The sequence below is a fragment of the Crinia signifera genome, chromosome 7 (assembly GCF_055691185.1).
Source record: "Crinia signifera chromosome 7, ASM5569118v1, whole genome shotgun sequence".
In the NCBI taxonomy this organism is placed as follows: Eukaryota; Metazoa; Chordata; class Amphibia; order Anura; family Myobatrachidae; genus Crinia; species Crinia signifera.
Genome location: NC_139223.1, coordinates 175109945 through 175135154, shown reverse-complemented (window position 1 = coordinate 175135154; position 25210 = coordinate 175109945). Strand labels below are relative to the sequence as shown.

At 47.6% G+C, this 25210-nt stretch overlaps 1 protein-coding gene across 14 annotated transcripts in view; it reads left to right on the top strand.

Annotated features, from left to right (window-relative positions):
• Nucleotides 1-25210, top strand: part of MAP2 (microtubule associated protein 2) — a 200299-nt gene that overhangs the window by 72410 nt on the left and 102679 nt on the right. For 12 of the 14 annotated variants that reach the window (XM_083154442.1, XM_083154441.1, XM_083154436.1 and 9 more), the window contains exon 3: nucleotides 17547-17609. The exons of 1 other annotated variant lie outside the window; for it this stretch is intronic. The gene's annotated coding sequence lies outside the window, so the exon portion shown is untranslated. Of the gene's footprint in view, nucleotides 1-17186; nucleotides 17410-17546; nucleotides 17610-25210 lie in introns of those variants that run through there. One more of the 14 variants, XM_083154430.1, reaches the window with a different exon arrangement.

The following is a 25210-nucleotide window of genomic DNA, read 5'->3' as shown; positions in this document are numbered from 1 at the left end:
CGCCCATGTTTACGCCCATTTTCCCTCATTATTTCGGCCGCTCCCCTCAACACGCCCCTATGCCGCCCCCAATGGCCGTACTCTCGCGTACAGGTTTTTTCGCACGGAGAGACCCGTCCGTAAGCGTTGTGGAGTGTTCGCGCCTGCGCATTAGCGAATGTACGCATGCGCAGATCATAAAAAACCCCGGAACGTACGCGTACGGCCCGGCCGCTCCAACCAGAATAAGGCCCCTAATGCTTATGTCAACCTTAGCCATGTTGACCTATTTAAAGAGTCGACCTAAGGCCTTTCGGCCTTCAGTGGTAGCCCCAATGACCCATACCCTCAAATATACAATGATAACTTCTCGTTGTTTGCAGAGACGGGGACGTGTGAGCATCTCACACACTCGCTCATCCCATTGCTGCGAATGGGGCTCACATGCGCTCACGTCCCACTCTCAGCAAGCTTCTGCGAATGGCACCCTGAGACAGGACACTGGCGGGCTGGATAGGCGCGGCCCCATTTGTAGGTCACCCTGTGGGATTTATTTACTGGTTGTTAGTTCGACAGTGTCTAGAACGGCATGCCTTATTTACTAAGATGGGAGTTCTATTTGAGATGGGATGTTGCTATTGGCAACCAATCAGAATCGACTTCTTATTTGCTTAGCACCTTCTAGAAGATAATAGTATCTGATTGGTTGCCCATAGCAACAGGCCATGTGAAATAGATCTCCCATCTCAGTGAATTGTGTGTGTCTGCTGTCACTGTAGCTGCCCGTCCCCAGCAGACAGCGCTGTGAGGCGCCGACCGGCTGCCGGACCAGCTCCGAATGCACAATCTCAGTTCTCCCTGTTTGTTCTTTCCAATATTACAGAGGCTGCGAGAGCTCATTTAAATGCTAATACACAGCCATCTGCTTCTGTAGCATGACTGTGCACTGGGCCATGTGACATCAATTAATATAATTGTGAGCTTTTCATCAGCTCAGCCACAGTGTCGCGAAGACAGAGCGGCATCTGCTCCACTTTACCCCCACCCTCTGCCCCATGCACCCCTTTCCCCGACATGGTACTTCGTCATCACACATTGCATAATACCGCGCACACATTAGTGGCGGAACCTGTGGCGGAACCGTCCTCCACCCCACCCCAAGTTCCCAATATGCAACATGACAGAGTGTGACAGGGAAAGACAGTGGGTGACAGGAAGAGGGTGACAGAGGCAGCAGCGGGCCCCTAACTCCAACGCCCTAAGTGAACGCTTACACATCCCCCACATGCGGCTGCCCAGCAGAGAGATCATTCAATGTTCGCTGACTATCCAATGATTTCTGCAGCCTCCAGTCTGAAAAGTAAGTCAGTACCTACTTTTCAGATGGCCGCTAATGCATACTTGCCTACTTTTGAAAACTAGTTTCAGGGAGATTATAGTTGGTAATATAATTTTGCACAGCGCCCCATTGAGGGGGCGTGTCATGCTCCTCCCAAAGGGTGTGTCTAGTTCCATATATGGAGGGATTGTGAGAAGAGATTGTGAACGTGGCACCTAGAAGCGTGGGTGTGTACTGATACATCTGAGAGGAATCTTCTAAAATGACTTATATACAAATGTAGATGAGCCCCAAAGCAGTTAGTAAGAGCTACTATACTTGGTAATGTGCTGGGAAATGGTGCTGATGATTCAATGTAAATGTACCTGTCGCTCATTCCCTTTTCCCCAAAAAAATTAAGAGTGTAATGTGGACTAGGTGACATGAGGGAGATTGCTAGACTAATGAGGGAGAGAGGGAGATTGCTGCTATGTTAGTGAGTCTCCTGCAGAATGCAGGAGGGGAGGTAACTATGCTGTAACAGTGTAATGTGGGCTAGGTGACATGAGGGAGATTGCTAGACTAATGAGGGAGAGAGGGAGATTGCTGCTATGTCAGGGAGTCTCCTGCAGGAGGGAAGGTAACTATGATGTAACAGTGTAATGTGGGCTAGGTGACATTAGGGAGATTGCTAGACTAATGAGGGAGAGAGGGAGATTGCTGCTATGTCAGGGAGTCTCCTGCAGAATGCAGGAGGGAAGGTAACTATGATGTAACAGTGTAATGTGGGCTAGGTGACATGAGAGAGATTGCTGGACTAATGAGGGAGAGAGGGAGATTGCTGTAATATCAGAGAGTCTCCTGTAGAATGCAGGGGAGGAGGTAACTATGATGTAACAGTGTAATGTGGGCTAGGTGACATGAGGGAGATTGTTAGACTAATGAGGGAGAGAGGGAGATTGCTGTAATATCAGGGAGTCTCCTGCAGAATGCTGGAGGGGAGGTAACTATGCGCTAATGTCATGTGACTGCCCCACGCAGACATCGACGTGTACATTGCCTATAAGAGTATAATTAGGCGTAAAGGCGTGTTTTATGCATAAACATACAGCAATGTTTCCTTGAGTGAATGTTGTACGTCTGCGGATAACCTCACTGCCCTTCACTTGTTTATCCCGCAGAGTTGATGCCATTACAGAAATTACAGGATCAGATAAATTAGTTCATCCCATTACTATGGGTGCATCAAGCAGAGCCGTTGACATTTGAAAACACTTTGCGGGGACGCTGAGCCCCTAGGAAGGGACGTGGAGCCCTCTGCAAGCGATGCAGTCCCTCCCTGCAGACTTTGCTGCAATGCAATCCCCTGATCAGGGTGTAATGTCGCTGTGATACATAATAGAAATTAATGGTGGTTATTGCATTAGACGGGTTCAGTATGATTTCCCGACATTCAAAATACCGACAAGCGTTGGCAGTCAAAATACTGATGTTTAAAATGTTGACACGTTCAAAATGGTAACATTTAAAATGTCGACATGCAAAAAATGTCGACTTGTGTGCTTTTTTTTGTGTGTCTGTGTCGACATAGATCGACATGGACACGGTGTAAGTGTACTGCGTGGCTCGCTGCACCCCCCATGCTTCAGGCACGGTGCCTTACTTCACTCAGCACATAATCTAACTCTGTGCCCACTTGGATCGTGAAGTATACATGAAAAACACACGGCGACCTTTTGACATGTCAACATTTGAAATGTCGACATTTTGACCATGTACGACAATGGTTGTCTGTATTTAGACCGTCGGTATTTTGAATGTTGGTAATTTGATTGCATTTCCATTAGATATGCAAAAAAATGCAAATTATACAGCACAGCGGATGGTTTTAACAGCACTGAGGTCAGTTCTCGGTCAAGGTGTATCTGTGTGGAGTTTGTAGTCTCTCTCTGTGTTTGTGTGGATTCACTCCCGTTACTACTGGTTTTAAATGTTCAGCTCTGCCTCCCTCATCGGCTGCCCAGCATACAGACAGACACATACAGGCCAGGTCCTCTTAACCCATAAACCCATGGAACCAGAGGTAGATTTAGACCTCGTGAGGCCCTAGGTAAGACACTGGATTGGGGCCCACCTCCCTCCAACAATCCATAGCGGTACTCTTTACTTAGAAGGGCGCCCATCTCGGCCATCTCGGGCATTGAATGCACTAAAAAATCAGGTGCGATGCGACAGACGAGATGCCCGAGATTTTCCATAGGGAACAATGTTAAATGTCTCAATTGACCCGATTTTCCTGTTCAATGCCTCAATTGACCCAATTTTTCCATAGGAAACAATGTTAAATGGGCCACAGAGGCCAAATAGGCACCCTGAAGTGAATAATGGCCACCCGAATTGTTAACGCCACCCCACGATCAACGTCAACCCGAGGGGCGGCGGTACGCGTCCTACGACCTTTTCATACCCCCACTATCCACGTCGGCGTGGAGTTGAGAATAGAAAGTGTGGCGAGCGCAGCGAGCCACCGTGCCCGAAGCGTGGCGAGCGCAGCGCGCCCCGCGAGGGGACGCGGATACCTTCACAGGTATCCGCGTCCCCTCGCGGGCTTCACAGCTGTCCGCGTACCCTCGCGGGGCTCGCTGCGCTCACCACGCTTCGGGCTCGGTGGCTCGCTGCGCTCGCCACACTTTCTATTCTCAACTCCACGCCGACGTGGATAGTGGGGGTATGAAAAGGTCGTAGGACGCGTACCACCGCCCCTCGCGGGCTCGCTGCGCTCGCCACGCATCGGGTTGACGTTGATCGTGGGGTGGCGTTAACAATTTGGGTGGCCATTATACACTTCAGGGTGCCTATTTGGCCTCTGTGGCCCATTTAACATTGTTTCCTATGGAAAAATCGGGTCAATTGAGGCATTGAACAGGAAAATTGGGTCAATTGAGACATTTAACATTGTTCCCTATGGGAAATCTCGGGCATCTCGTCGGTTGATCGCACCCGATTTTTTAGTGCATTCAATGCCCGAGATGCCCGAGATTTTTTACTAACGATGCCCACGATCAAAATCGTGGGCGCCCTTCTAAGTAAAGAGTACCTCCATAGCACTGATATTCATGTACAGATGTAGCCCTCGATTCTATCGCCAGCCTCTGCCAGCGGCCGGCTCCCGCCAGGGGCGCGCTCGCACGAGATGCTCGCACGCCCGTGGCAATGGAGCTTGTCGCGGGTCCCTGCTGCCTCCCCCGCCGTCGCCCACTGTGCTGTTACTGTTAATGCTCCAGCCCCTCTACACCCCAGGGCCGTCTTAACAGTACTGTAGGCCCTGGGCAAAGTAATGCACTGAGGCCCCTTCCCACCCACTAACAACAAATCATAACACGCCCCCCCTGCAGTCCTGGGTGTCAGCACTATGATTGGTAGATAGCACCAACCCTCCACCAAGCAGCATGCTGACAGTCATTCACTGTCTGTCTGCAGACTGGGACACAGGAAGAGAATGTCGCACTTTGATTGGTGGAAGAGAATGCTCACTGGCACCTCTGATATACTCTACTGTCTCCCAACCAAGAATCTCAGGAGCAGATAGATGCCCACAGCCAGGGCCGGATTAAGCCTTCAGAGGGCCCGAGTTACTTTAGACAGGGGGGCCCCCTCCCACGTCATTACTGGCTGCAAACCTGCACGGGAGAATATTACACTGTCAAAACACAGAGTAAAGGCAGTATAAACTTGGTGAATGGGTAACTGCAGGGGGATATATATATATATATATATATATATATATATATATATATATATATATAAAATACCATACGAAAAGCCTGTGGTTGTCCCTCTGTGCCTTACTCTTTAGGAGCCCTGACAGGCTCAGCGCTGCCTCTGATTAAAAACCCTCCCATGACGAGGCCCCTGCTGCTGTTCTCCATGGGCCTGAGAAGCATATGATAAGCTCCACCAAGCAGAGCTCAGCACAATCCTCTCAGCCTCTGACCTCTTGTGCAAAGTCTCATGGGATGTAGTCTACTCCCAGTAATGCACTGCAGTGTGCCTTGGCTCCCGATGCTCAGCACCATTAGTCATTGTCACATTGGCAGATAGGTGAAGCTGCAGCACTACCCCACTCCCATGCACACAACCTTTAGCTAAAAAGAAAAAAATCAGAAAAATACATGCCAACCACAGTGGGCCCCTAGATAGAGAGGGGGGGGGATAGGTACTGACCCCCTTACTGGCCATGCCCACTGCCCAATCTGCCCCAGCTCAAAGGCCCCTAGAATTTGGCGGCCCTCGGGCAGCTGCCCATTAAGCCCATACATTAAGATGGCCCAGCTACCCCCATAGAGCACACACTGCTATCCTTTGCTGTATCTTGCAGTGTGCCAGCACTGGCCGTTACTACACGCACTGATGTGACAATGTATGTCAGACGTCAATCACACATTGCGCACACTCTTCAGGGATCTCTCATATTTAATTAACAGCTGAATAGAAGAATATACTTTCCCAGCCGCCTCCACAAGGCCAACGAGGAACCAATTTCTCCAGCAAAACGATTCATAGATCTAAGGGGGGGGGGGGGGTGACAGTGTCTAGGATCGGCAGTTAATAAGTCAACCACTAATGGGCAGTGAGTAGGTCAACACCTAATAATTGTCCACATACTCTCTAGGTCGACATTGACAGACGGTCGACACAGACAAAATGTTGACATGGTCGACAAATGGAAAGGTCGACACTCGTTTTTCATGATTTTTTTTTTAACCGACTCGTTCATACTTAGAAATATAATGAGCACAGCAAGATACCGTGCCCGAAGCACGGGGGGGTGCAGCGAGCCATGCTAGGGGGCACAGTACACTTATACGTGTCAACCTTCTCACATGTCAATCATGTTTATGTCGACTGTCGACCTTCTTTCACAGTCAACCTAGAGTATGTCGACCATATTTAGGTGTTATCCTACTCATCGTTGACAACATTTCTGATCCCAATAGCAGCCACTATAATTTCTACATGCTGTATTATGGGATTTACCAGGAGCAAGCCATTGTACAGTAGCCTATAGCTACAGATTGCACCATTTCCCCCGGGAGAGGGATCCGTAGGATCGGTCCCCAGTTAAAGCCTCTTGAATGCACATCATTTCTTATTGCCTCAATATTGAAAGTATATGAAAATGTAATGATGGGGTCTAAAACCCGAAAATTAATAAATAGACCTCAAAGGAGTCTCATTGTCATTTGTGGCAGTCGGGACCCATTATTGTGTGTCCTAGCGACACATAGTGACGCACAATTTGCCACGGCGGAACCCCCTGTTGTGAGATTATTCCGTGGCAGTCATCTCTGTTGGAGAACGAAAGAAGTGAAATGCGTGGCTAACATCCCAGCCGTACACAGTTACTGCCACCCAGACATAAATTGCCTACCTTAGTTCTGCCATCCCCATAGCGTTCCGAGCGCGTCAGTAATGTCATGGCGTAACCTGTTACTTCAGTATGTGATAGACTTCATTATAGGCTGCCAATACTACCCAGCGTTTCCATTTGTCACCCTTAATTCAGGTACCACCCCTATGGGGGATACCCTTGTGCCTGCTATTCTTGGTTACCCAGACGTTATTGGAATACTGAGGTAAATCAATGAATCCCTGTATTTGGCAGTTAAGGTACCCATACAATTGTCCAATTTGGGACAATTTCGCCAGATCTAGACAGATCCGGACAAGAAAAATGCCCAAATCGTAAGCGAGCCTCCCATGGAGCTGCTGGGGTGCTCTCAAGGGCAAACTGGTCCGACTTGTCCCTAATCTGTAGACTGCATTAGAGCAGTGCCAACTAGTGGACATAATTTAATGAAAAACAAATTGATCAGCATAATTCTACATGACAAGAAGAACATACAATAGTATCACAATAAGAGTACTTATTTATTTCATCTTACAGCATAAGTAGACGGCATGTGTCTCACCAGCTGTTGTGTTGTGGCATGTCCAGGCTGACGGGGAGCGCAATGTAATTACACAGCAGCTGGCCGCGGAGAGCCACAGGTCTCCTAAGCTTGAGTTAATGTTTAATTATAAAGTGTCAGGGTTTTACTGGTCCACAGGGTGTAGGGGAACCCCTGGTGTGCCCCACTGCCTGGGGGCCCCCCACCTCCTGCTCTAAGGATCGCTTTACAGATTGTGCACTTGAATTATACATATGTTACATTATACTGCACTGGACTATGGTGTATGCTGTTAATATTTTGGTACTTTGTCATGTATATTCCTACCTATCGACTGTCCCAATTTTTCGTGACTGTCCTGCTGTGCCACCCACGGGCAACCGTGTCCCGTGGTGGGGGGGCAGTTGGGAGTACCCCTGACACTCGCTGCTCTGCAGAGCAGTGGTGAATCGACGTTCACAGATCGCTGGGCATGCCCTCATAGTGTTGGAAAAGGGGGTGTGGCTAGCGACTGTGGAACCCCTGTGAGGCCACACCCCTCCAGCAGAGGCCACGCCCCTTCCAATGGCAGGGTCCTATCTGCAACACGGTTGATTCTCTCTCTAACAGTTAGCCGATCCTCTGTGGTGGATGGCTCCACCCATAAACACTGAAGATACCACCCGCATCCCAATCTCAGGCACACACACAACCCCTGCATCCCACTCACAGCTCAATGAGCCAATCCCAGGTCGGCCCCATAAGCAATCTTACTCAGACTGGCCAGTGGAACTCCTTTGCTGGTCCAGGAAGTCTGCGCAGGCGTATAACAGTCCCGGTCACCACCCCTGACACGCAACAGCATGCAAACGGCGGACTACGAACTACCACACAGAACTTGTTCCGAATGGGTCCTGCGCAAGTGCGGTTCACCCACTATCGGATTTCTGCTTAAGCAATTGTGTCTACGTGCCGAGCAGAATCAGACCCAGGGCCAAATGTAATAGGGTGAGAGTTTCAGAAAGGGAGAGATTTTGGAAGCATTTTCTCATTTGTTTTTAAAGCAGCAATCATTTACATGGCAATACAAAGTTGATTTTGCCATGTAACTGATTGCCGCTTTAAAAAAAAAACACGGGAAAACTCTCCCAAAATCTCTCACTTTCTGAAACTCTCACCCTATTACATTTGGCCCCAATGTTCTTTGGAGGCAGGTGGGTTTGTCTCTCACCCAGTAAAATAGAGTCTTCCACCTGTGTATGACTAAAGAAATCCAGAAAACATGGCCTGTTGGCGGTACTTGAGAACATGAGGACCCCTGGGTGGCAGACGTGGTCACGACAGTCGGGATCCCGACAGGTATTCACCCGATGTCGGGATCCCAACAGTCAATACACCGACAGCCAGGTTTCCCACGGCCACCTGCTATTTTCCCTCGTGGGGGTCCACGACCCCCATAGAGGAAGAATATAATAGGTGGCGAGCGCAGCGAGCCACCGTGCCCGCAGCTTAGAGAGTGCAGCGAGCCCGCAAGGGGCTTAGTTGCGCTCACCATGCTGTCTGGGTCCGGCCAGTCGGGATCCCGACGACGGGCTAATGACTGTCGTAATCCCGACTGTCGGACCCCTATACCACACCCGGACCCCTAATGTGCTGCACCAAAACAGGGAACTCCATAGACTAGGTGGTTTATCTATTAGACGAGGGGGAGCCGCTGTTGTTTCGCTAATGGGGTGAGTCTTGAAAGCAAATTATATAAGAACATTTTTGTTGCTATAAGCCGGGATGGGGAAATGCACTGCGTCAGCTGTATCTTTGATCAGAGTCTGAGCAGCAGAGATTGCCTTGCTATGAGTCCTCTGTGTGGGCAACTTTGAGGGAATGAAAGTTTAATACTTTCTCAGACTTAACACTTTCCTCTTATTGATTCTCCGACGCGTTTCTCCGCAGTCAGTTCCGTCACCTTGTCAGCAATGGAAAGAGTTAAAAAGTGAATGAAAATCAGAGCGCAGAAGGGCTGAGACTGGAGACCATGATTGTGCAGCGTGTGGGTGTTTTACAGAGGGAGCCGAGCATGGCGGGGTGGGGAAGGTTAATCCTTACGCTGAGGCGGAAATGTTCCGTTCTCGCCGGGACAAAGGAAGGATCCAGTGCATGAATATGTATACAGACACCTGTGTCTGCAAAGATGAATGAACTTAATGGGCTGTTATTATCTTGACTGCCAGCGTTAATCTTTTTACTACCACTGCCTTATTTACTTTGGTAACTTTTCATGCATTGCAGTGTAGCAGATCTGCTTTCCTTCCATCATTATATATATATATATGTATGTATATATATATATATATATATATATATATATATATATATGGGTGTGACCAAGCTACGGTCGACATGCATTAGCTGCACCACTTAAGGTCGACATGGCTTTAGGTCGACAGGGTCATTAGGTAGACACAAGCATTAAGTCGACATGGGGACGGTCGACAGTCAAAAGGTCGACATGGGTTTTTCACTTTTTACCCCCGAATGTCGACATGGACACCGTATCGGTGCACCGCATCCCCTCGCATGGTTCGCTGCGCTCGGCACACTATTCCATTCTCCCTCCACGCCCCTGGTGGATGCCCCATGGGCATGAAATACTACCTGTCGGCACATGTCGACTAATAGAAAAAAACTGTGAAAACCATGTCGACCTTTTGACTGTCAATCTTCCCCGTGTTGACATAATGTTGGTGTCGACATAATGACCCTAAAGCCATGTCGACCTTTTGCATGTGTCGAATTTCAGTGGTCGACTTAATGCATGTCGACATTTGTACTGTCGACCTAGTGACCGTATCCCTTATATTGGGTCAGGCTGTGATGGAGGGTTAGGGGAGGGACAGGGGGAGGGTAATTATACTGGCACATAACCCTGATCGGATACGATACATCGTGGGTGCTAAAAAAAAAAAATCACCTGTGATGTACACCGATGTATCCGATTTCGATAGATCATACGTGCTGCACGTATTATGTTCTACAGAATCCGATGTGCTTGGGAACGTGCATCAGGTGGGATCCGATGTCAAACATCAAAGATTTGGCCAGTATTCATCCGATATATCGGCATGATCATTGGAACAGGAAGAAAACAGGCCAAATCGGACCTGTGTATGGGAACCTTTATACTGCAATATAGATTTCAGTTTAAACACATCCCACCCAAATCTAACTCTCTCTCTGCACACGTTACATCTGCCCCACCTGCAGTGCAGCATGGTTTTGTCCATTTGAGATTAAATGTTCTTACGATCAGGTCTGAATTATGCCCTAAGTCTTGGACAGAGATAAAATAGTAACCAATCAGCTCCTAACTGCAATGTTACAGGTATAATAACAGCAGCTTATTGGCTGGTCTGTTTTTCCACTCCATGGTCGAATTGACCATAGAGCTCAATGGGGCAGATTTATCAATGACAGTTGGGAGCTGATTGGTTAGAGCAGGATTCGCCATTCGTAATGAGTGATAACAAGAATATCGCTCATACCCCTTTTATACCAAAACGCCAGGTCGCACCACGTTTTTGGACCCAGCTTCAAGCCAGGTCGACCCGGCGTTTGGTCACTTTTACACCGGAACCCCCCCCCCCCCCCCTCCCTCCTGGCGCAGACGGTTCCTGAGCCGCCGCTTGGAGATGACATCATCTCCAAGTGCCGATCGCCGCTGCCGGGACCTGGACCGCGGCACTGGGGGCAAGCCCAGCACTAAGGTAATCTGGGCTGCCCCCAGCGCCCTTGTCCGGGAGGTGAATGGATGCCGCACACAGGCATCCATTCACCTCCTCCGCTGCCACCTGCAGAGTATAGCAGACAGCAGCGCAGGCTGTCTGTGCTCCCCCCCCCCGTGCAACCTGCGGACTCTGCTGTCCGAAGGTTGTACGTCCCCATTGATGTAAATGGGAGCCGGGTGGTATGACCCGGCCTACCCATTTACACTGCCCTCTACCCATGTCCTAGCCGTGTAGAAGTCCCGTGCAAAGGGACACGGCGTGTCCCATTTACACCACCACTGACCCGCCGAAGACCCGGGTTTTGCCTCGGTGTAAAAGGGGTATTATTGGTAAATTTGCCCCGTCGATATCTAATATTTTTTAGGCTCATTTTTTTTTTTTTTCTTGGGGTGAGCGGTATTAACTTTTATATTATGCAAGTAAATATAGAGCTCAAGGCCACTCCTGAGCTCGATATTAGCATATATATTACATGTATTATAAGCAATATATATACACATTTGAATAGAAGAGTCAATTCATCAAATACATTGCAGTATTTGTAATGATATTAATATATATAGTATTACTCTTGTATGCTACTTGGGGCCAGATGTATCAAGCTTCAAAAAGTGATAAAGTGAAGAGTGATAAACAGCCAGCCAATCAGATCCTACCTGTTATTTTTCAAACACAGCCTGTAACATGACAGATCGGAGCTGATTGGCTGGTTGTTTATCACTCTCCATTTTATCACTTTTGAAGCTTGATACATCTGGCCCTATAATCTTTTTAGTTTTTTCTGTTTATTGATTGACAGCAGTGGCCTTTAATCTTCCCATGGATGATCTGCAGGATGTGCAAGCCCCTTATTGCTGTGGCCTGCGATCGCCAATAGGGGTTATTCATCTCTGTCTTTTGTCATCTGTGTTCTCTAATTTACACACTGATTGTTTACGGCGACTTCTGATATTACATAGTGATATAGTCGCACACAGATGGATGATTCACACTATGGGGGTTATTCTGGTTGTCTCTTTCGGATGCAAATTCGCACCCTTGCGAGTCAACCAAACCCCGCCTTGCAAATGGTGGACGGCCGCCACCCATTTGCAAGGTAGATTCGCATATGCTAATCGCAAAGAGCCATCAGATTTTTTTTTTTCGTGTGTGTGTGGCTGGGACCTGGATCATAGCTCCGCCCCTGGCACCCACAAATCCCTGACCCCAGCCTGTGATTGGCCTGCAGCTCATTGAATAGAACAGCACGGATGACCATTGGTGGGTGAAATTATTAATGGTTTCCTTGCGGATTTTATTATAATATTGAGGATAGCTATCAATGGTACCATCGATGGTTAACCCAATGTCACACTACATAGGCTCAACACAGTAAAGAATAAGCGGTACTTGTGTATTAGCACGGCGCCCGATTTTACTACGTACGCAAACGTAGTAAAATCGCATCACATGCCGTTATGGTATGGCATCCGATGTGATGCGATGCGATTTTGACGCTTATAATGGCATTTAATGTAGTATACCATTAAATTACATATAATGTCATTTTTTAAGGCCACCCCCCCCCCCCCAGTATCGACGTGATCCCGAAGCGTGGCGAGCGTGTCGGTAAGCGTCCGTCCAACCTATTCATACCCCCACTATCCACGTCGGCGTGGAGTTGATTTTATATAGTGTGGCGAGCGCAGCAAGCCACCGAGCCCGAAGCGTGGCGAGCGGATGCGTATTATGTTACATGTATTGCGCGTCTATATAAAATCAACTCCACGCCGAAGTGGATAGTGGGGGCATGAAAAGGTCGGTTGCTGCGCTCGCCACGCTTCGGGATGACGTGGATAGTGGGGGGCAAAATAAATGACATGACATGTCATTTAATGGTATAGGACATTAACTGGCATTATTATTGGTTCCATCAGAACCGATATCTCATTGCATCGCATGCCATACAATAATGGCATGCGATGCGATGGGATGCGATTTTTTATCGCACCCTATCTTTTTAATGGATTCACTGACACAGAGCAGTGAATTCATTATATAGGAAAATCGCATCGCATCGCATGCCATACAATATGGCATGCGATGCGATTTCACTACCGTGAATAGCCCTCTACGCGAACGGCGTAGTGGGCGCCGTGACAATACACAAGTACCGAATAAGCTCCTGCACATGCTTAATACAGATCTTGGCATCCATCTTGGGATAGGGAATGAAGCCTCCTTGGAAAACAGGAGTTTGCGCAGTAGCGCATGTCTATTTCAGCATTTTTGAAGTTGTTTGTTTCATGGGTCTAACCCAGGTAACTAGCCGGGTTGGAGTCCTGGGTCAGTCGACCCGGGATTTTGCATTTCCACTAGCAAAAAACCCAGGTCGATATGCATGGACCTGGGATATTTTTGCTAGTGGAAAAGTGGTAATAGTGACCTGCTGCTGCAATTAGGGGACCAAGCAGCACTGTTATATACAGTGCCAGATTAAGGTCTAAATGGAGCTGAAAATGATCAAGGGCCTATTATTGCCAATAATAGGGGTTGTAGCCAGCACCTAATAATGTGGGGGGCGTGACCAGTGTTCTGGTTGGGTGGTCTGCTCATGGGTGTGTCTCTATTTGTTTAAATACTTTCAACTAATTATATATGCCTGGAAAAGGCAGGAGGATGGCATAGGAAAAATGCAGGGAGATATATTGGCACATGCCCTCCAAAGGTGCACCCGCAGGATGCCGATGTCCTAAGATACTTGCGGGGTGAGGCGGCACTCCAGTCATAAAAAAATACTGAAAGCCGAAACTTGGTAGACATTTCAGCACCTTTTATGTGGTCACATAAGTTTACCACACCATATACCCCTTATATAAATCATACACCACAATAGTAACCCCCTTATACTGTACTTGCCTCTTACACATTATGCCACATGTATTGAGCCAAAATTCACACTGACTGAGCCAAAATTCACACTATGGCACATGGATTGAGTCAAAATTCACGTTATGCCACACAGATTAAGGCAAAATTCACATTGTGGCACATGGATTGAGCCAAAATACACACTATACCAAACAGATTGAGCAATAATGCACAATATACTTCATAAACATGGGCATTGTGCGCCAAAGGCGCGCATTAAAAATTTACACCATAATGCCCATTACATGTTAAGCCACACACCATAATGTCCATTACGTATTATCCCAAACACTATGAAACTGGGTCGGTTGGTTCCACAGAAATCTGTCCTCAAACAACATGAACATCCATGAAATTACATTTCAGAAATGAAAAAATCGGGTTACCCACAATATTTCTAGAACCAATGAACCCATATCGACCAGCCTGGTATCAAATTGAAGGACCAGCCATTTGGGTTCGACTGAGCTTCTGTGATGCCGAAGGGGGAATCTGGCAGCCGTTAAAACTGGGTGCGGGTCAGAATTAGTGGGTCCCATGTTATTCTATGGGGAAAATGTTCCAGCTTTGCCTGGCAGTATCTCTGGTTCACGGGGGGCTAGCGATGCGGGGCCGGGCTCATTGGAAAGCCCTGGCCCTCAGCTACAAAAGGGGCCTATTTGGAGAGAGGGTCTGGAGCTGTAGCTCCATCAGGCCCATTGTTAATCCGGCCCTGGTTATATACTGCAACTTACCGGGTGCCCAACATTCAGTTCTCCAACATCCCGACTGTTTAAATGCCCATCAGTTGGGATAGAGAATGACAGGGGCTATTCTCCCTCGTGTGACGGCAGTCGGGGTACCGGCAGTCGGGATTCCGATGTCGGTATACGCTGCTGTCTACACTGCTGGCGCGCCATTCTGTGCTGTACAGAAGCGGCGATTCACGGAAAACTGGCATTTGTATTCTTGAACAACAAAGGAGAATAGTGTGCGGCTAATATTTACCCACCACAAGTGTATTCAGTGCTGTGTAAACGTTTATATGGAGTGTCTGCTGAGAGCAGGAGAAGAACATTTCATGTTCATGTTATGTGACATTTCAATGAACCTAAAAAGGTATTGCTGCAAATCCAAGATCTATGTATTTGTCTACTCTCCCCGAACGGTCAGGAGGCTCCTGAAAATCAGGTGGTACTCCCTTCCTCTGAGTGGGGACTGTGGAGCGTTAGGTCGACAGTTAAAAGGTCGTCGACTATATTGATCAAGAGGCAGAAACTTGACACATGATAAAGATCAACACGCATTTGCGCAACATGGTCAAAAGTTAAAAAAAAAAAAAAAGAAAAACGCACGTTGACCTTTCGCCGTGTCATCCCTTTGCTTGTGTCGACCTTCGGACAATGTTGACCCAATGCATGTCGACCTTTTTCAGGTGTCGACATCCTAGACCCTAACGCGGCTGCCTGCACCTCCTTGAAATCGCCCACACATTTCAGCAGTCGTCCGCTTTCCTAGCGGACTAGGAGGCAGGGCGAAGATGCGATCACATGTCCCCGCCCCCACACCGCATACACACATTGAAGCCACGCCCCCTGTGTTGCTAACCGGTCTGGCCCCTCCTGGAGGGAACAGGTAGAAATCAGCATACCTGTATATAGTTGATACCAGGAATAATTCTATCATGGGTTTTATGTCATTTCATTTTTATAACTATTTTGACCTTTTAATTGTTGTTTATATGTATGTTACAGTATGTGAAATAATAAATGCTAGGTTTAATTACTTTATAGAATTGACGTTCATTGCTCTTGGTGGGCCAGATGTACTAAGCCTTGAATAGTGATAAAGTGGAGAGTGATAAAAGTCCCAGCCAATCAGCTTCAATCTGCCGTGTCACAGGATGTATTTAAAAAATAACAGGAACTTTCTAGGGATGGACATTACTGCCATTCCCATCTATGGCTGCCATCTATAGCAATAGTGCAGCTGGTCATTCATAGTGGCATACTATGCAGTGGATGACCATCGATGTTTTTACCTATTGATGGTCATCCATTTTCTTTTTTACTGATTGGCCTGTGAGCCAATCAAAACATAGAGGCGGGTCTTCACAGTTGTCGGGGAAGGAGCTATACTCCATGTCCATGTCCTCTTGGTCATCCCTAGTACTTTATCTCTCTCCAATTTGTCACCTTTCACAGCCTAATACATCTGTACATCTTCGTTTTCACCAGGTGTTAACCCCACAATCTGATAATTATGGGGTTTCTCATTATCATACTAAGGGGTCAATTTACTACAGTGAGAGTATTTAGAAATGAAAGCTGTTGCCCATAGCAACCAATCAGATAGTATTTATTATTTATCCAGCACCTTGTTGTGGATAATAGCTAGAATATAATTGGTTGCTATGGGCAACATCTCTCACATCTAAAAGCTCACACTTTAGTAAATGTACCCGTAAATGCTGGATATTATTTTCACCGTGTCTATAGTTGGCCTATAACCGCACCCAATTTTACCAATGTGTGGGCGCACCTCTTGTGATGCCCAAAGCCTCGCTCCTCAGGGGTTGTGTAACCCACCGGTAACGCACCTATAGGGTGCGCCCCCACCATCTGTATATATATGTGTGTGTGTGTGTGTGTATGTGTGGTGCACTTCACAAACTTGCCATGCCCCATCTACCAGGCTGGGTCGAAGCTTGGTAAGTCCACCAGCCCTTTGTGCTGCGTCTGTGTGTGTGTTGGAGGAGGAGGAGGAGGAGGGGCGCTGGTGCCTCGCTCCTCCTGAGACACGCCGGCTTGGTGCAATTAAAATGCCTGTCAGGTAGCTGGTGTCAGAATCCAGTGACAAGCCGCTCTGTGTAGACACCGGGGCAGCTTCGCGTCGGAAGTGAACGATGACGCGTCTCTTGTCTGGTCTTCCTTCTAGAAGATTCCAGATCTAGCGGCGAGCTTGCAATTTTTTTTTGTTGTACTAGATTTCTGCCATCGTTTTGTGCATCGATTAACCTTTCCATCCCCGACTGTCGTTCTTTTATTTTTATCCCTCAAGATACCTTGCTCATTTCACATTCTTTGTCCCTGTCATCTCTTCCTTCCATCTTAACACCTGCTCGTTTCCCCCATCGCACCCCCTTCTCTCCTGTGCTCTCACACCCACCCACCCCCCCATCCTCCTCCTCACCAAAATATTTCTTTCCTCAGCTCAGTAGTCTGTTCTCCCCAGCCCCCTCCTTGCTTCCTCTGTCCCTCACCCCCCCCCCCCCCCCCCCTCTCTCTCCTCAGTACCACTGCAGGCTTCATAGAGACAGGCTGGTGGCTGACACAGTCCTGGGCAGAGAGCCGGCAGAGAGAGAGAGAGAGGAAGGGAGGGAGTGAATTAAATGTATCTCAGCCTCTGTATTTCACGGGAGCCTATTAACCAGTTCTCCCAGTACCTCCATCACTAAGCATCAGCTGAATTAAGACAAAGAGCATTATGCTGCAGTGCCAGGGAACAGAAGGTGTGTTAAATCCACATAGCGGCTGCTTGCAGACCTTCACTCCACACAGGGAGTGCGTCTTCCCAGTTCTATTATCCCAAAAAATACTAACGCCTCATCCTTTTGTCCCCCCCCACCTCTTTGTTTTATTTCTCCAGTTCCTGTCTGATTCGTGCTTTTGTTCCTGCCTCTCCGTCCTACTACAGCATCCGGATAAAGAGGTATTTACCATTGCTTAAATATCTTTCTTAGCATACGGTATTGTGGCTCCGTAGATAGCAGGCGATCCGCGCCGCCACCTCTACTGTCTAATGAAACGAATGGGAAAGGAATTTGCTCTTAAACACTTTGTCGCTTCGAGGGCCTCTATACGCGTAGGAAACCAAATAATGAGTGTTTATTCTGTGGACTTATGTATTAATGTCTTTTACTTCCGGAGGGGGGTACAGTAAGGGCTTAGTAAGACCCATTTGTGCAACGTCTCAACCCCTACAGGGTTGCCCGAAATCAGAAATGATTTCCTTGAATAGGGTCATCCGAACCGTACTCGTTGTCTTGGTTGTGAGCTATGATGGGATTAAGTTATGGCATTTGTACATAGTGAGCTGGATTTGACCGCTGCTCTGTCACTATTGCCTGGTGGATTTTCTTTTTTTCACTGCATCATCTGTGTGCAGCTAGATCCATCTGCTGAATCAGCAGCTCACAGGGGCCCTCTACATCGGAGCACGTCTGTACAGATGCGCCCACCTTTGTGTGTGCGCTTGTCTGTTCGCCTAGGAACGTCAACATTGCAATCTGTAATCTGGTGCGCATAATATTCATACAATCCACATACAGTATATCTATCATTGCGTCAGGAAGTCCACAATGTTTTTTTTAATGGATGCTGGGAACGTGATTAACACAATAAGGAGTTTGTGTTCAAATATACATTCCAGCGCATTATTGAGTGTATCCTGATATGGATTTATAGGTGAGACTATTATGAAGAGTAGACTGCATTGGAAGGAAACTGCGATTTTTCATTACCGCTCGTCATTGCCGCCTTTGTCCTTAGCCCGGTCATACCGGAATAAGTAAAATTATATAATAGGATAATACAAATACAAGATCAGAGAGGTGATGTGGCTGCTTCATACAGAAAGATAAGGGCGAGCGAAGATGCTGATCGAGTTCATATGGTTCATTTATATTAGGGATCAACAGTTTTACTGTATCACAATGCACCAGAGGTTATTTCATCAGTCCCAGTGCTCACAGATACAGCGACGTTGTTGAAGCTGATCTTATTAATTTACAAAGCATGATTATCTCATGCAAAGCGATTATTTACATTGTTAGATAGAAAACAGATCTGCCCGGTCTGGGTCTGTCCTTGGCTTTGCTAATAATTTAGCTGTATCATAGATATTCTCCTTAGGTCATGTTCTTCTGATATACAGTCTGATGTAATGATTACTTATGAATGGTCATAAGCTTGTAATGCTCCCAGGATTGGGGGAGGGGGGGGGGGGCACCTGAGTCCTGGCGTGCTAAATCAGATGCCTGGATTATACCAGGACGGAGCAGTAGTATACAGTATGTGCCTGGGTTACACTGGGAGAGAGCAGTAGTATATGTGCCTGGGTTACAGCAGGAGAGAGCAGTAGTATATTTGCCTGGGTTACAGCAGGAGAGAGCAGTAGTATATGTGCCTGGGTTACAGCAGGAGAGAGCAGTAGTATATGTGCCTGGGTTACACCGGGAGAGAGCAGTAGTATATGTGCCTGGGTTACACGGGGAGAGAGCGGTAGTATATGTGCCTGGGTTACACCGGGAGAGAGCAGTAGTATATGTGCCTGGGTTACAGCAGGAGAGAGCAGTAGTATATGTGCCTGGGTTACACTGGGAGAGCGCAGTAGTATATGTGCCTGGGTTACACCAGGAGAGAGCATTAGTATATGTACCTGGGTAACACCAGGAGAGAGCAGTAGCATATGTACCTGGGTTACAGCAGGAGGAAGCGGTAGTATATGTACCTGGGTTACACCGGGAGAGAGCAGTAGTATATGTACCTGGGTTACACAGGGAGAGAGCAGTAGTATATGTACCTGGGTTACACAGGGAGAGAGCAGTAGTATATGTGCCTGGGTTACAGAGGGAGAGAGCAGTAGTATATGTGCCTGGGTTACACCTGGAGAGAGCAGTAGTATATGTGCCTGGGTTACACTGGGAGAGAGCAGTAGTATATGTGTCTGGGTAACGCCAGTAAAGAGCGGTAGTATATGTACCTGGGTTACACCGGGAGAGAGCAGTAGTATATGTACCTGGGTTACACCGGGAGAGAGCAGTAGTATATGTACCTGGGTTACACAGGGAGAGAGCAGTAGTATATGTGCCTGGGTTACAGAGGTAGAGAGCAGTAGTATATGTGCCTGGGTTACACCTGGAGAGAGCAGTAGTATATGTGCCTGGGTTACACTGGGAGAGAGCAGTAGTATATGTGTCTGGGTAACGCCAGTAAAGAGCGGTAGTATATGTACCTGGGTTACACCGGGAGAGAGCAGTAGTATACAGTATGTACCTGGGTTACACCGGGAGAGAGCAGTAGTATACTGTATGTGCCTGGGTTACACCGGGAGAGAGCAGTAGTATATGTGCCTGGGATACATCTGGAGAGAGCAGTAGTATATATGCCTGGGTTACACCGGGAGAGAGCAGTAGTATATGTCCATGGTTACACCGGGAGAGAGCAGTAGTATACAGTATGTGCCTGGGTAACACCAGGAGAGAGCAGTAGCATATGTACCTGGGTTACAGCAGGAGGGAGCGGTAGTATATGTACCTGGGTTACACCGGGAGAAAGCAGTAGTATATGTGCCTGGGTTACACCGGGAGAGAGCAGTAGTATATCTACCTGGGTTACACCGGGAGAGAGCAGTAGTATATGTGCCTGGGTTACAGCAGGAGAGAGCAGTAGTATATGTGCCTGGGTTACGGCAGGAGAGAGCAGTAGTATATGTGCCTGGGTTACACTGGGAGAGAGCAGTAGTATATGTGCCTGGGTTACAGCAGGAGAGAGCAGTAGTATATGTACCTGGGTTACACCGGGAGAGAGCAGTAGTATATGTGCCTGGGTTACAGCAGGAGAGAGCAGTAGTATATGTGCCTGGGTTACACTGGGAGAGAGCAGTAGTATATGTGCCTGGGTTACAGCAGGAGAGAGCAGTAGTATATGTGCCTGGGTTACAGCAGGAGAGAGCAGTAGTATATGTGCCTGGGTTACACTGGGAGAGCGCAGTAGTATATGTGCCTGGGTTACACCAGGAGAGAGCATTAGTATATGTACCTGGGTAACACCAGGAGAGAGCAGTAGCATATGTACCTGGGTTACAGCAGGAGGAAGCGGTAGTATATGTACCTGGGTTACACCGGGAGAGAGCAGTAGTATATGTACCTGGGTTACACAGGGAGAGAGCAGTAGTATATGTGCCTGGGTTACAGAGGGAGAGAGCAGTAGTATATGTGCCTGGGTTACACCTGGAGAGAGCAGTAGTATATGTGCCTGGGTTACACTGGGAGAGAGCAGTAGTATATGTGTCTGGGTAACGCCAGTAAAGAGCGGTAGTATATGTACCTGGGTTACACCGGGAGAGAGCAGTAGTATACAGTATGTACCTGGGTTACACCGGGAGAGAGCAGTAGTATACTGTATGTGCCTGGGTTACACCGGGAGAGAGCAGTAGTATATGTGCCTGGGTTACAGCAGGAGAGAGCAGTAGTATATATGCCTGGGTTACACTGGGAGAGAGCAGTAGTATATGTTCCTGGGTTACACCGGGAGAGAGCAGTAGTATATGTGCCTGGGTTACAGCAGGAGAGAGCAGTAGTATATGTGACTGGGTTACAGCAGGAGAGAGCAGTAGTATATGTACCTGTGTTACAGCAGGAGAGAGCGGTAGTATATGTGCCTAGGTTACAACGGGAGAGAGTAGTAGTATATGTGCCTGGGCTACAGCAGGAGATAGCAGTAGTATATGTGCCTGGGTTACACCGGGAGAGAGCAGTAGTATATGTGCCTGGGTTACACCGGGAGAAAGCGGTAGTATATGTGCCTGGGTTACACTGGGAGAGAGCAGTAATATATGTGCCTGGGTTACACTGGAGAGCAGTAGTATATGTGCCTGGGTTACAGCAGGAGAGAGCAGTAGTATATGTGCCTAGGTTACAGCAGGAGAGAGCAGTAGAATATGTGCCTGGGTTACAGCAGGAGAGAGCAGTAGTATATGTGCCTGGGTTACACCGGGAGAGAGCAATAGTATATGTACCTGGGTTACACCGGGAGAGAGCAGTAGTATATGTGCCTGGGTTACAGCAGGAGAGAGCAGTAGTATATGTGCCTGGGTTACAGCAGGAGAGAGCAGTAGTATATGTGCCTAGGTTACACTGGGAGAGAGCAGTAGTATATGTTCCTGGGTTACACCGGGAGAGAGCAGTAGTATATGTGCCTGGGTTACAGCAGGAGAGAGCAGTAGTATATATACCTGGGTAAGAGCAGGAGAGAGCGGTAGTATATGTGCCTAGGTTACGCCGGGAGAGAGCAGTAGTATATGTGCCTGGGTTACAGCAGGAGAGAGCAGTAGTATATGTGCCTGGGTTACACCGGGAGAGAGCAGTAGTATATGTGCCTGGGTTACACCGGGAGAGAGCGGTAGTATATGTGCCTGCGTTACACTGGGAGAGAGCAGCATTATATGTGCCTGGGTTACAGCAGGAGAGAGCAGTAGTATATGTAACTGGGTTACATCGGGAGAGAGCAGTAGTATATGTGCCTGGGTTACAGCAGGAGAGAGCAGTAGTATATATGCCTGGGTTACACTGGGAGAGAGCAGTAGTATATGTTCCTGGGTTACACCGGGAGAGAGCAGTAGTATATGTGCCTGGGTTACAGCAGGAGAGAGCAGTAGTATATGTGCCTGGGTTACAGCAGGAGAGAGCAGTAGTATATGTACCTGTGTTACAGCAGGAGAGAGCGGTAGTATATGTGCCTAGGTTACGCCGGGAGAGAGTAGTAGTATATGTGCCTGGGTTACAGCAGGAGAGAGCGGTAGTATATGTGCCTGGGTTACACCGGGAGAGAGCAGTAGTATATGTGCCTGGGTTACACCGGGAGAGAGCGGTAGTATATGTGCCTGGGTTACACTGGGAGAGAGCAGTAGTATATTTGCCTGGGTTACACAGGAGAGCAGTAGTATATGTGCCTGGGTTACAGCAGGAGAGAGCAGTAGTATATGTGCCTGGGTTACAGCAGGAGAGAGCAGTAGTATATGTGCCTGGGTTACAGCAGGAGAGAGCAGTAGTATATGTGCCTGGGTTACAGCAGGAGAGAGCAGTAGTATATGTCCCTGGGTTACACCAGGAGAGAGCAGTAGTATATGTGCCTGGGTTACAGCAGGAGAGAGCAGTAGTATATGTGCCAGGGTTACAGCAGGAGAGAGCAGTAGTATATGTGCCTGGTTACAGCAGGAGAGAGCAGTAGTATATGTGCCTGGGTTACAGCAGGAGAGAGCAGTAGTATATGTGCCTGGGTTACAGCAGGAGAGAACAGTAGCGGATGTGCCTGAAAATACTAGGAGATGGAACTGTACAGTGGTAGTAGTAACCGCTAATGTAACTTTACATACAGTAGTTTATGCATAGTATAGTCTGTCTATGTCTGGACAGTGGGCCTTATTCTGGTTGGAGCGGCCGGGCCGTACGCGTACGTCCCGGGGTTTTTCATGATCTGCGCATGTGCAGATACGCTAATGCGCCGGCGCGAACGCTCCACAACGCTTACGGCCGGGCTCTCAACGTGCGAAAAAACCTGTACGCGAGTGTACGGGTAATGGGGCGGCATAGGGGCGTGTTGATGGGAGCGGCCGAAATAATGAGGGAAAATGGGCGTAAATATGGGCGTACACGGGGCTGTGCACCAAAAATGAGCGGTGCTACTACCGCACGATCGACTAAGGCACCGTTCATTTCGGACACCAAACAGGCGGCCACCAACCGCCAGCTCAAACCACCCCTACAGATACCGCATGCCAGCGTGCGCCTGAGTTGGCTAATTAACGCTGATTACTACTCAAACACATACACCTGAATGTAATAAGCAATGCTGCAGTCTATTAAGTCCAAACCATGATTTCACTGCCTGCAAGCCACACACACAGCACGCAAACACATTGGAAGCTTATGTTTCTATACTTCTCCACAATTAAAGGTTTGTTTAATTTAAGGTAAGAATCTTTTTATACGCTAAGGTAGGTATTTGCTAAACAGACACATTCACTACGTGCTTTCATAGACTTTACGCAGTAGCACACTCAATCTACACAAGTCGACATGTGTCAACGTGTTCACTCTAATACTAACATAGGTTTTGTATTTAGGATACAATAACATAAACCACATCTAACACCTACAAAGGATGTTTCAGCAATGTTTTAAGCCCATGACCACTATTTTGCACATTAATTAATTCAATCAATTAATTAATTTTCATAATTATAGTTGAAAGGCAAGATTTGCAGGTCCATATATATGAAGGGTATGTCAGCGTACACGGACGTACGCTCACTCTCACGAGCGGTGACATAAGCTGACTTTTCTATTGAAAACAATAGGGACCCGTCCGTGCAAGCTGGCGTACGCTCAGATCTCCGCAAGAAGGCGGTGGGAAGACGGACGAGAGACATCCGTAAACGGCGCCGTACGCTCAGTTGTACGCCAGTTGTCGGAGTGTAAGGGCTGGGCCGTCCGCGTACGTTGCCGTACGCTCATTTGTACGCCACTCCCCTTCTACGGTATTTCTGGCCGTACGTAAGCGGCTGATTTGTGGGTGGACTTAACCCTAACGGCCGCGTACGGCTAGCGTGCGGTAATGGCGAACGTACGCACGTTTGGCCGCTCCGATCAGAATAATGCCCAGTGTTATTAATAAATAATTAAGTCACATTTACTATGCAAAACTCAATTAAAACTAGGAAAATAAAATGAAAGTATTAATTAGGTTGAAATAAATATACACATCCATTTGTCTTCCCCTTTAATAAATCAACTCTTGTTTTACTGACTGATTACAAGTATCAGTGTAATCATATAGATAGGTTCCAGTAGCAACACTTCTAATAGTATCAGTGGGAGGGATTCAGTCACACTCAGCCAATCGGAATCAGAGGCTGATTTCTGTGCTCATCCTCATGAGATTGTATTTTGCATCTACAAGTGGTCCGCCTCCTGATAGGTGCATGGTGGCCTTTCATGTGGTCCATATAGCACAGGTATGGGAAGAAAAACGTAGGGGGATGAAGATGGTGGTAGCGCATTTTAGGCTACGGGTTACTCATGGCATTTGCAGTCGGGGGACAATTCCCCCGGAACTCTTGCCGGAAATGTCCGCTGTGCATATGCGGTCACCTGAAAGAAGTTCTGCAATGATCTTTTAATCCGTGCCAACATCTCTGTGAGAGATGCCCAAAATTTCCACTAAAGATGGCAGCGGCGCTCACATTTGTTATATAAATTCAAATAAAAAATGTGTAAAAAATAAGATTATATTTCCTATACAAGGTAACATTACAGGTCATTATGATGATGAAGGGTTAATTACAGAAGTAAACACCAAAAAATGCAGCTCAAACCAGACTATACATTGAAGCCTGTAATCCGGGAATGCAGCACTGTACTGTGCACCCAGGCACAACTTGCATCCCATCTCCAGGCTCCGTAGTTCTCACCTCTTGGTGGCAAGTTTAACATAACAGCAAATATCTCAGTGAATAAATTCACTGTGCAA